Source organism: Bidens hawaiensis, unplaced genomic scaffold (assembly GCF_021521415.1).
Source record: "Bidens hawaiensis isolate Kalapana, Puna unplaced genomic scaffold, B.hawaiensis_p1.1 tig00001960_1, whole genome shotgun sequence".
NCBI lineage: Eukaryota > Viridiplantae > Streptophyta > Magnoliopsida > Asterales > Asteraceae > Bidens > Bidens hawaiensis.
Window position 1 is genome coordinate 1,700,207 of NW_027491108.1, and position 13,993 is coordinate 1,714,199.

Here is a 13,993-nt window from a genome sequence, read left to right on the forward strand (position 1 = left end):
GTCTATATAATTAGCCAAATCGTCTGAAGCATGAACAGAATCGCCTTTGTTCCGAAGGCCTAGGCAATGACCATGCACCTAAAGCCACTTTACATAAAAGTGCATATTGAAGGAGTCTTGGTCGATGGAGGGGCTGCGCTTCTTTGTTCGCTAGGCTTTCGCGCTAATCATGAATCCTTAGCTTGGTTCCCGGCTTTGAATTCGCGCTAAAGCTTAGCCCCGTCTGCGGTTGACAACTTAAAACCTTTTGCCCATATTGGCCTTCACTCAAAACACCAAGATGTATGTCGTCCAACCCAACCTCAGACTCTTTCTTCCCGACCTATTTGACTCTCTGGCCGCAGTTATAGTTATTTAGGTGGTATCCCGAGATTGAAGAGTTGCCCCTCTTCTCAAAGCCTTTCGAATACCCCTTCCTACTTCTTCATCCTAGCTCTCCAACTGACTGTCTGACTCCAGCTGTCATTTCAATTACTGATTCGCCTATCCTCTCCCTTCCGGTCGAACTAGTTTTTATTCCTCTATCTAGGCCAACATTCATTCTAAGACTTTCACATGCTATCGAGGTTACACGCCTGGTCCCGAAACCACATCTGGCAGATGCGATTCCTGGATGTAGTTGGATGTGATTATCGGTGAAAGCTGGTCGTCCCATACCTTCTGCCTGTCTCATATGTGTGGAACCAGGTCTTTTTCGGTTCCAGCCCCCTCGAATACATAGGGTAGGTAGGACTGGGTGAGAAAGGGTTCCTGATGCCAATAAGTCGTGAAAAAGATTCTTTCCGGACGTGAGCCTCACCCAAGAGGGAAACTCCATTTTGTGCTCGATCTCTTCTGTCATGCATCATGGCTGGGTGAGTTGTCCCATTGCGAAGGAACCTCCGTGCTTCCCTTCTCCTGCGGAGCCCTGATAAAGTAACCGCCCGAAGTCTGAACTCAAGTGCCAACTATTGAACCACCATAATGGTTCATCAAGGAAGGATTCAATGACATAGGGAAACCACTCGTCGTCATAGACCATGTAAAAGAGAAAATGCCTTGTGAGATCTATAGAGCAGGATTGAATCCAGTGAAGCGAGGTAATTGCGGATGTTCCCACAAGAGTCTTTCCAAATCCATCGCGGCTTAAGCTCAATGAAAACACCAATTGATACGGTTTACTTGATTCCAACCTGGTTTGAAAGATACATGACGCTGCCCTCAACGTACACATCGATTTTCAATCTCTGGCCAGCATTTAGTTTGTACCCGTGCCGGGCGATGTGCCAGGGTTTCAATACTAGACGCTTATAGCTATTAAAACTCGGTATTTTTATCATTTTGCGCCTCATGTGTTTGCAAAAATAGGAACTTGGTGTTGAATATAACACAAGGGAGTTGATGACAATCAAGAACTAATCTTGAATGCGCAAAACACAAAACAATTATTGTTTCTTTTTGATTTGTAGCTCTTGTACGTACAGCAAGGAACAAGGACAAAAAACTCCAATTTGGGCTGCACATAATTAAACACAGTTGAGTTTTTCTTTGACGAACAAAAGACTCAACCTTTATAAGAAAACGGCACACGTAAAAAACTTATAAACCTACGTGAACCAAGGGTTTATGTAGCGCCCTTAATTCAAGTCCTACTCATAATCAAATACACAATTTGAACCCAACTCAAATAGGATTTAGGATAGGACTAACTTAATTAAAATAAGACTAACTTATTAATAAATAATAAACGAATTATTATTTAAAATATCCTCCAAGCCATCCCATGAGATTTACCGAACCGCCCTTAAATATCGTCTGGTTTAATACTTGGTTTAGTCAAGACACTCGAATATGAACAGTGAGATTTGGTACCATTTCGATATGTGTCAAATGTCAAATTATAAAATTGTGGTAATTCGATGAAACCAAACACGACTTTGAGAAACCATATGTCACAATTTGAAACCATGAACTACAATACTGTATAGAGAATCTTGTCGGATTGCATGTGAAATGAGTCATGACAATACATTCCTCGTTTGTTAAAACTCATTTGAATCATACGGACCACAACGAACCTAACACTTATTTCTTTAAATATATTCAGAGAGGAATTTAAAGAAATCTTTCAACTTGTAAATGAGAAATTAATATGATCAAGGTGCAAAAAATATATTAGCCCGCAACTATATTAATCAATATTAATAAATATAAACATTTAACGATGAATATATTATTATCAATTATATTGGAAAGAATATAATAGGATCTAAAATATATCTATCTATACTATATAATAAATAAAAGTTTTCTCATGTCACATGTCAATCCCTTATGCATTTCTTACTATTTGTTCCCGTCTCTCTCTCCTATTAATTATATATTAATAGTACATTTTTTAAATTTCTTTTATATATTTTTTGTTTAATGATTTCTCTAATTACTTTTACAAAACATATTTTATTTTCTTAAAAACGTTAGGTTTGCTTATAAAACATTTTTATAAACTGAACATTTTCATTATTTAATTTGTCTTATATAAAGTTATATCGTTTTTATATGTAAGAAAACATTTACATGTATATGAAAAATCTTAGCTCCTAAAACTTACTTAGCGGGTTCATTGTTAAAAATACGTGGATATTTAACTGAACCCAGCTCACCTTCTTTTCCCCTATAACCGTAATCTCTTTCTTTCTATCCATATATTGTCAATCAGAACCTTAATGATTTTCTTTTACTGCACATTTCGACTTACTGAAAACTTTCTTCTATTGATGACTGGTTCGTATTGTTCCGATTGTACTGTTTATGCTCTCATAATTCTATTTTACTTAATTAGTTGTTACCATATTTTTAGTGTATCGTCTACTGTTGTGTCGAAAGAAATATTTAGAGATTTATGATTTATTTTTAAGATTGTGAATAGTAGTTGTAATTTTACTTCATACTTATTAATGTATTACTCAACTTTATGTATCAAAAGTTATCACTTACATAATTTAACTTGTCAAGCCCATGTATGACCAGGGGCGGACCCACATAGTTCCCATCGGGGTCCCGGGACACCAATGTTTTTTAAAAATTACTTAGAGACGATATATTAAATTTTGTAAGGACCCCATAAAAATTAATAATTGGAACCCATACTATTAAGGCTGAACTAGTCTAGTGGAAAGTCCCTTGTTTTTTCTTTGAGAGGTTGCAGGTTCAAGCCTCACCATACCCAGTTTTTGTTGTTTTTTTAATATTCTAGTCAATATTAGTTATTTAGTTAGGGTATTTGTGTTTTTTCTTTAGTTTATCCCATATAACCATTATCACTTTAGTTTATCCCATATAACCATTATCACCATGCAACATATATAATGACAACATGAGTTTTACATATACTTAAATTATTTATCTTGTGTATGTATATTATAATTAATCATTTATTTGTGTAAGAGTTAGTTTTTCATGTCTTGGTTATTCATGTAAGACCATATATATATAGCTTACGCTTATGTTTCTCGGGTATGAATAAAAATGAATTAAAAGTGTATGTTCTATCTAGTTTCTAATCTATATTCTTTCTACTTACTCGTTTCCGATGACACCATATTTTCGTGTTTTATTATGTTCCTCCTCTCGACCCGACCCGAATAACGACCGACCCAAAAATTTTGTAAACCGGAAAAATTGGGACCCCATTGACAAAAAATCCTGGGTCCGCCACTGTGTATGACATGGGTATTAACCTAGTAATATATAAATAAATAGTATACCTTTTTAATTTGGATACTTTAGAATTACGCAATTACCATGGGCTTGGGCTGAGAGTTGTTAATAATGTTTGTTTATGTGATGGGGTTTAAACTATATTTATACGCATTGTTTAGCCGCATGCAATTAGGGAGGGTTTGATTTCATGGCTGCAGAGCTTGCGCTTGATGTGGTTGAGCAGATGCTGTTACGATTGGACGTGGAAGATCTTATTCGATGCAAGAGTGTTTGTAAGTCATGGCTATCTTTTATATCCTCTCCTGGTTTTGTTCACGCTCACTTGAAACGTAATGTCAAGAGCGATAGTGACAATCTAGAACTTGGACACCGAAGGATGGCTAGTCACCTAATTAGGTCGGAAGATTTTTGGTTTTTCAGCAACTCTTTTCATATTGTTGGCTCTTCTAATGGCCTCGTATGCGTTTCTCCTCAAGATGTTGACTTTTTACTAATCAATCCTTCTACTAGAGAGCAGAAGCAACTGCCAACACCGCCATATCGGCCTCGAATGCACAAGATTGGAATGATCAGGCAGGTCGCATGTTGGGGTTTTGGTTATGATTCGTCTATTGATGATTACAAGGTTATCGCAGGTTTCAGTAAAAACCTTCATATAAAGCGGACATGTTTTCATGTGTTAACGTTGAAATCGAATGTTTGGAAAAAAAAAGAAGAAAGTAATCATATCTTTAGATTTATCCACAGAGGAACTGAAGGAAATACCCGAACCATTGCCAGATATGTTATATGTACGTGATATAGATCACTGTCTCGGAGTTATAGACGAATGTCTATGTGTTTATTCAGTGTATCCCCCCTTCTCTAGTAACACATGGGTATTGAAAAGCAACAAGTGGGAACTATATAATAGTAATGATCATTGTGAGATCAACATGTATGATATTGTGCACGGCTTGACCCTTGTGGTGGAATCACCGCCTAGTTTTATCTACAGTCATATGGATGGACCTGATGGTAGACGTGAGCCCAGCGCTGGGGATTATATGCGTGCTAGTATATTTGTCAAGAGCCTCGTATCTCCCCATTCCCATGTTAACGAGGGACAAACGAGAAATGCCAAGGTTTGATCTAAATATGTTTGTTTTTTTATTACATACAAACACAGTGCGTGTAGATTCATACTAACATGTGCTATATATGTTTTGTACATGCAATGCAGCAGGGGCAGGAAGGTGGTAATGAGAGTACTGCTGAAAGCGGCAACATAAGAAAGAGTAAGAGTAAGAGTAAGAGTAAGAGTAAGAGTAAGAGGTCGATCGTGGTTTTGTAAGCATAACAAGCCGCTCATATGGATATAATATAATAACTTTATATAATTTTAAACAGTATTAGCCGGTTGTGGTGGTGGTTATTTATATTTATATTAATAAACTCAATGGACATGTTTTATTTTTATTAACAAATAGCGGTCGTCGCCTTATTATGAAAAAGGGCTTTGTGATTCCAAACATTACATGCTTCATCATCGTCAACACTATTGTCATTTCGTTTTCTTCCTCCAAAGATCAAGACTAGCCTTTAGAATTGTTAATGTTTAAGCGACCTTGGTGGAAACTTTTGAATACTCGGATGGTCTATGCATGCATTAGCCCTCTAATATTTGTACATATAAAGATAATACGAGAGAGAACACAAGTGCAGGATAACAAGAATTCAGCTTTTGCTTTCATTTATATCAATTACGACAAAAAACATGCTTGAATGACGAAAAAACTCTTTATGTTTTGAGAAGACAACATTTAATTTCGACCTATAACATGCTAAAAAAAACAAAAAAAGTAAGTGTGTTGATCGTCTTGCATGACACATGTTGTTTGCTCTGATTAGCATAAATGAGCCGTGATACATACTTAGATGACCTCCATATATATTATCCAATAATATTAATATTAATATAGTGATTGTTAATAGACAACTTTTACATTATTTCATTAGCAAATCAAACACATGAGCAAACAAACAAGGTCAACCAGGGTTGAGATAAATATCCTTATTATATATATATATCCCGGATTATGTAACCAACTATTGGATGAATATCCACCCTTGGATCAAGCTGAGGTGAAATCTGGATCGTTTAAACTCCATAAATTCCTTCTAGAAGGGGAAGTTACAAGAAGTTATTTGCTTTCTTCAACTTCCTACACACGTCTATGATAACCGCTGTTACTCCCGGTAAGATAGGGAACGACACCTATATCACCCCACTCTCCGTTCAAGCCTTCTACCAAAAAAAACATCTTCTGTAACTATTTGTTTCTCCATCATCTTCAGTTGTTGTTCCTCCAGCATCGCCTACTTCAACGGTATTGAAAGTTTGTTCCTTTGCCCAATGCATCGTTGCCGGTGAGTAATCATTTCCTTATTTGCGTATCAAACTAAACTTTATCTCTAATTGTGACTTTTACTCCCAACTCCTTTATTTTAGCTCAACTCAAACCCAAATTGTTTGAATTTATAATTCAAATATGAGGTCCGGGCCGACCTTATTGTTAGTTGATTTCGTATTTGAGGCGTGATGGCAGGGCATATGAACTCCATCGATCAATCTCTCGTATTCAATGGTTTTTGCTATTATATTTTTCTTCTTAAACTATTTTTCTATTTTTATTTTTTTTTCAGTTGGCAATGTTTATGAGTAGGAATTGGTTGTTGACGGATTTTTATATGATATGATATTGGATCGAGTGAAACCATAGAAGGATTACTCTAATTTGTGTTTTTCATTCTTTTGGATTAAGTTTATTATGTTGCTGTCTTTGATATGCTAATTTCAAGATCATAAGATCATGGGGTTATCCTATATGTTTGTTGATTCTTTGCGACTGTAAATCCATTAATTAAGTGTAACTTCGTTTTTTATTTCATCAGGAAGAAGTGATCGTTGATCCGTCTGTAGTAATGAGTTGAAGGAACTTGACAGTTGTTGTCATAATGTTCAAGCTAAAGGATTTACAAAATACTAAACTATTTGTGTTGTATCTTCTGTCACATACCGGCCTGTTATGAGCTTATGAGGCAGCCAGATAGCGTGCAATGGTTCATAAAATATATACATCTTCATTCATGTTCCAATCTTGATGAACAAAATTGTTATTTCAAATGTTAGATTATCATTGTAAGTGTACAACTTTATAGTTTCTTAATCATACTTAAAGTATCATATTACTTGTAAATATCTTTTGAATGCATGGACAGGATGTAAGGAATTACACTTGGAATGCTGGAGATTGGATGTATCTATGTAGGCAAGTACATGAATAATTTTCATCGCTTTGTGTTTTATATTAATGAATTCGGTCATTTTTTACTCATAAGTTAAACAAGTTGTGCTTTTATCTTAAACATTTTTTACTCATAAGTTAAATAAGATAGTTTTGTTATTATAACATTAAACTAGCCGTCCACCAGACGGGTATAAAACTAGTTAATCTCGGTTCGTGCATTCATCTACCAAGATATGTACCAATATGTTTTAATATGCGATATAGTGTAATTGAGTCTTTACCATATGGCAGAGTGGAGAGAAAATTATAATTGATTTCATCTCCATTAAGCGGGAATATTGTAGCATCCAAAATTTCAATAGTAATAGTTGATAAGAAACATGCTAAAAATTATTTCATTTTGATGGTTATATTCTGGTGTGAACATATTGTAAAAATTCAAGTGTTAAGCAAAAGTCAAACTAAGTTAAATCTATATAATACTTAAAACAAAACCCTAAGAAAGAAAGAAAGGAAAAGAAAGGGATGGAAAACAAGAGAGCTGTATATTCCTAAGTTTTATCTTGGAAAGAAAGGAAAGGAAAAATAAATACATTGTGTTCCTAAATTTCATTTAACGGAAGAGAGAAAAGAAAAAAAAAAGGAGAAAATATGATGTTTTAAAGGGTGGATGCTTTCCTTTCAAATTGGAAGGAATAGGATGGAAAGGAAATTGAATTAAATTAAGGGGGTGTTTGGTACAGAGAATGGAAATGGAGAGAAAATAGAAATGGAAATGGAATTGTAGAGAGAGAGAATTGGTATGGAGAATGAGAATCATTTCTCTTGTTTGGTACACGAGAAAATAAACAGAGAACTCTACCATACCCAACCCCACCTCCACCCAACCTGACACCACTCACCACCGCAGCCCCACCACCACAGCCCCACCACCACCGCAGCCCCACCACCACCACCAGCCCCACCACCACAGCCCCACACCACCAGCACCACCACAGCCCTTTCTTCAACCACAGCCCACCACCACCGGCTGCCGCCACCAAACCCCCTTCTTCAACCACAGTACACAAGAAATTAAAAAGATTCAAATTTTTGGAACATAAGATATAGAAAAAGGAGGCTCAGATCTGTCATCACTGCCTCTTTGGAGATTTTGTGGTGGTGGTTGTGGTGGCGATGATGATGATGATAATCAGAAGCCACCTGCAACCACCGCCGATTTCCACCACCACTGTCACCCACCTGCGGCCACAATCACCCGACCATCTGAAAACCCTAACCTACCACGAACCACCACTTGAAACCCTAATCTCCGTTCACCCGTACCACCTGCAACCTACAACCGGTTACCATCTCTGTGTTCACCACTGCGAACGGCGGAGACGGGGTGGTGGTTGAAGACTTGGAGACGAGTTGGCGGTTGCAGACTTGGAGACGGGGTGGCGGCCGGAGACGAGGTGGTGACATGCTATGAGGAGTCTGCTGAGAAATGGATTTCTCTTTGTTTTAAAGAGAAATGGAATTCTCTAGTTTTAGAGAAATAGAAAGAGAAATAGAAATGAAAAGTGGAAAACAAACAAAAGAAATATTTCTAATTCCATTTCTCCCCAATCAAATCCCTCTACCAAACACCACCTAAAGGAAAGGAATGTTTTCATTTCTTTCTTTCTCAGAGACGCAGCGTAAAATTCCAAGTTACTGTGTTTTATTGAAATTCATTCCTCACTTAGATGCTTGCACATAATTGTAGTTAGTTAGTTAGTTACAAACTTACAGTACTATAATTTATAAACATGATCATAGATACATTTTCCCCATTTACATATTTAACCTTTTTCTTGCAAATTCTGCTTAGAATTTTATGATATACAACATCAACAATTTAAAATGAACAAATCTATATAATATATAATAGTAGGATCCCGCCGCATTTGCGGGATCCGAAAACAACTCGCTATACAACAATATAAGTTAAAACATTTCTAGAATCAACCAATTCACTTTAAAGTTAATAAATCCTCATAATAGCACATGAAAGAGCTAATATTACAGAACATATGGTAGGTTTTAATTCGATACAAGAGATCTTGAACGCAAATCTAGATCTGCAAATCACACACATCACAATAGAGACGTTGCACCTGAACTTGCTGTAGCAACCACCATCTTCTTTTCACTAATCTTCAATCTTTTCTGATTTTGGCTTTGTAACTCCCTTTCATAACCTATACAAATATAAACATTCCAAAACATCAAACACAATGTAAGAATAACAATTCGTCAAATATATACCCTTTCTGGTTGTGTACCATATTGGTATTGAAATAGGAGTTCATTTTACTTAAAAAATTTAGGCTTATAAGAAAACGTTTGGTGAATTGTTCGTGAACCAAGAGGGTTTGTTTATGTTCGTTTATTAAATAAACAAACAAACATATCCACCATTTTTAGTCATTTAAGTAAACGAATGAAAATGAACTCATGTCCTGGTCGGTGCATCATAGTTATAAAATCCAAATATTCGTTAAAATTGTATATCTCATATATAACTCATGCCCCTTAACAACCTTCTTGACTTGAAAACCGACCAATAATAAAGCCTGCAAATAGATGGGTGCCCTTTTTATTACCTTACTCGATTCAAGTATCATATGTAATGAGATTAAACAAAAATATCTATTTGTTACACTGTTAAGTTTCAAATTGTGTTGCATATGTTAGTTTTTACAGTATGGCCTTATATATGGTTTTTTCTCAAAGCATGTTGCTACTATCGGTAATGCACCCGAACCAAATAAGAATTTGGCTACGGTTACATACCCGAACCGAATAACAAAATAATATTCCAGTTCTGTTTTTTTTTTCCGGTTTAATCGTCTTAACCGATAATTTGGTTACTTCTGCAAAGATGAACAGAAAAAATCGGGATCTGTTATTCTTGGCTTTGATTAAATATGCTAATAACAGAATAACAAATACCCCTCACCTTAATCAATAATCATATAAACAAAATCATAATGGTGATGTTCATCGGTTTATTCGATTCATCCGGGTTGGCTATTGGTTTTTATTTTAACACTGATTAACCGATTAATCAGATTTACCCAAACAATTTGAACCGAATTGAACAGTTTGTTCCTAGCACGCCATGTTGCCATTAAGTCTTCCTTTTTTAGCCTTTCCTTGTACAAATTTTTCATAGACTATTAGTTGGCCAACATACCCTTTTTTGGCCAAATTCACTAAAATAGATATCATAATTGCCAAAATAATAATAATAATAATAATAATAATAATAAATAAATAAATAAATAAAATGTGCTAACCTCAACATGACATCCATTCTTTTTTGCATAATGATTTAAGAGCAAGATTATAGTCCATCACTCCATTGTATTATCAGCAAAGCATATGCTCATAACCGAAAGTCGTGTTAGACAGGTAACTCGAACACAGTTCGCATTATCACTGGTTGACTCGAACATGACTCGCTTTACCCAAATAATTATTTTATTGTTTTTACATATTAAAACTTTTGGCCCATGTGCTTATACTAGAAGCAGAGAACTTTGATGGTGCATCTTGTCATGACCACTATCTATGTAACGCTTACTCAAACAAAAGAAGTCAAATCCATCATATGTAACACTTACTCAAACAAAGCCCTAGAATTCCAAGTCACTGTGTTTAATTGAAACTGATTCCTCAAGTGATTCTTGCACATACTCTTGCACATACTAAAAACTAATAATTACTGCTTTAATTCATTAACAGGATCACTAACAAGCTATCCCTAATTAACAGATCTAACCTTATTCTAGCAAATTATGCTTATGACTTGCTTCAAGGTCCTTTATCTTCTATTCTTTATACACTGACCCTAAAGTTATGATTATTTATGGTAGCTTGAATTATTAAAATCCATTATCACTTTCGATATGTTATCCATCCTATGAGCGTAAGTAAGATTATTAGCCCTGGCCAACTCAAGAGCATTCACAATGGGTTTTTCATACTATGTGAGTGTATTCTCCATTTTTAGGATGTGGTTGTAGTGCTTGTGAGACCAGGTGACATATAAAAACGAATGCTTATAATAGTAAAATAAAAATGGAGTAAGGATTAAGATTTAAGCTAAAAAGAAATACTTTATCCTGATATGAATTATAGGATTAACTAAGGGCATTAGTCTAACGAAATAAAAACTCTTGATTTTAGTTGGTTTTTTCCAACTCATTAACTAATTCATTATGTGATTGATTTTTTTCCATTTCAATCAAAACAACTTTTTAGTAAAGTTTAGAAGATAATAGATCTAAAATGAAACCACGTATCCTTTAACAGATTTATTAATAGGTCTCGTTCAAATTTTCAAATTGAAGGTGTATTGTTTTCTCAATTTGACTAAAAAAATAATCAATTTTTAGTCAAAAATTACAAACCTTTGAGAGATGTCAGTCTATGTAAATAAAGTATAAAATGAGGAAAATGAGGGTCTTTTAGGTTCTTTATTGATTTTATTAAGAGGTTCTTTGGTAGCATTTTAATGGCCATTAAGATACTATATTTTAATGGTTTATATCCTCTTAATGGTTAAGAGGTAACCTTAAGTTTGAATAGTTAAGAGGCAATCATCTTAATGGTTACATCATATCCAGGCAACCAAACAACCCCTGAGTTTGATTTAGTTAGTAGATTATAAAGAGATAACTTTGAGACATAAACAACGAAAACTAAAAGTTCTAAACCAAAATATTTGGTTTTACTAATAGCGTATGTGAAGCATTAGAAAATTATATTATATGGTATTATAAAGGCAACCGAAAGTAGTAGGAAAATTTGTTGGAATTAAAAGTCAAGACCAGTAGGATTCGAACATGTCTTTGCGGACAAAAAAGCAACATGCACACCACCGGAGTAAACAAAGCTTGTGTAATAAAAATGCAAAGCACTTATTAGTATGAACATGAAAGGGATAGCTTATTTATAAAGAAAATATTGGGGCATTAGTTTCCTATACTATTGAGCCGGCTCTGCCTCCGACGAGCTTCTATCTCTCATTCTCTATCGGTTGATGGTTTAATTTGATTTCAAATAGACGAACTCAATGCCTAAAATGTTGAATAAAATTTAAGGTAACGAAATATAACATATTGCAACTAAGTCCTTACACATTCTATGACTTTTCAAAACTAGCCATCACATTTTGAATGTCTTTAACCTCTTTTAGCAAAAGAAAAATAAAGCTATGTATTGACATGAATCTCAGATTTAAGTGTAAAAAAATGAATTCTTGGTATTTGTCTCATGGATAACAATGGGTTTTAGGTGTTCACAGGAGTATTCATATCTTATTCTTTCTTTTTATTCACATAATTCGAATAAAGTTTAACTTGAATCTTAATTTTTCTACATTTCTTTGTTAAAATCTACGTCTCAATCCTTATATTTATCTGTATTCAATTAAATAATACACTTTTAATCAGATTTAGCAGTTATTGCTCCCTCTTTCACTCATAAAAAAGTTATATGAAATGAATAGTGCGTTCGATAAATATTAGAAATCACTATTTAACCCATATATATAACCATATAATTTATGGATAAAGAAAAGTACAAAGAATGTGACAAAGTGAGGTTTTTTTTCTTCATTTTTATATATTTTTAAAATATGAACAATTATAAAGAATGGGATATGAATTCTATTTGAATATTAGGTGTGAATTTTGATAAGAAGATACGGTATTTACAACTTTCCCAAACACTATGTATAACTAAATCTAACAATACTAATAAAAGAAAATAAAGGAGATGATGTGGCATTCTCATATTCATTCTTGGTCTAATCTCTCTTTTCATTCATTCTAGATATTCATGGGTTATGAGGCAAAACCATTTTGACAAATGGGTTATAATTTTCTTTGTAATCTTTCATCTCATTCATCCCTCTCCATAGGTTATGGGTCAAAATAATTTTGACAAATAGGTTATAATTTTCTTTATAATTCTCTAATTCATCATCTTATTTATCCTACATATATCCATGGGTCATGGGTTAAAACAATTTTAACAAATGAGTTATAATTTTTCTTCTAATTCTCTAACTCTCATCTCATTTATCATAATTATCCATGGGTAATAGATTAATATGTCAAAACAATTTTGACAAACGTTGTATATAAAGATATTTTTTCTAATTTGTAAATTTAAGATTGTAGATTTCTTATTATTTTTACTATATATTTTATTTTCTTTTTACCTTTAATTTTGTTCATTTCTTTCAAATAACATACCATATTTATTTTTATTATTTGACAAATCCCGTGTAATATACGGGTTCAAAAGCTAGTGTTGAATTATATGAGGAGGTTGTGGCAGTCAGCAAATGAATGTTCAAATATAAAGAACCAGCTTTCGAACCCGTGTATTACACGAGATTTGTTAAATGATAAAAACTAATGATTGTTATTTGAAAAAAAATGTATAAAATTTAAAGCTAAAAAAGAAATGAAATCTCAAAATTATAAATTTTATAAAAACTTTTTTATATACAACATTTGTTGTTTTATCACAAATATTCAAATCGTTATCCAATTTGAACAAATTTAGACCATGTTTGCCGTTACCGTGAATAATGCAACATATAATGTATGAGAAAAAACTGTACATCGAATGAATAAAACAACATTAGAAAATGTACGTAAACTGCTTGTGACAAGGGTAGTGATATTGAAAATGAAAAGCATATACCGTCTCGCTACAAACTATTTTAAACATAAAATTGATTTCTTTAAAACTATAATGTAGTGTTTGATATAAAGGAATGAATGTTGAAAAGAAATAGCTCATTCTAAAGGAAATCAAACACATTTAGTTGTCATGTATCAATGAAATGAATCATTCCAAAGAAATGCATTTCCTTCCATTTATAGTTTTTTTTTCCATTTCTTAAAAGAAAGTGTTATTTTTTCATTCCTTTAAGGAATGGAATGAAAAAAGTC

General features: G+C 33.8%; 1 pseudogene; it reads left to right on the top strand.

Annotated features, from left to right (window-relative positions):
• Positions 1 to 3,889: 3,889 nt before the first annotated feature.
• LOC143602004 (F-box protein CPR1-like) lies at positions 3,890 to 5,035 on the top strand (annotated as a pseudogene).
• Positions 5,036 to 13,993: the final 8,958 nt, after the last annotated feature.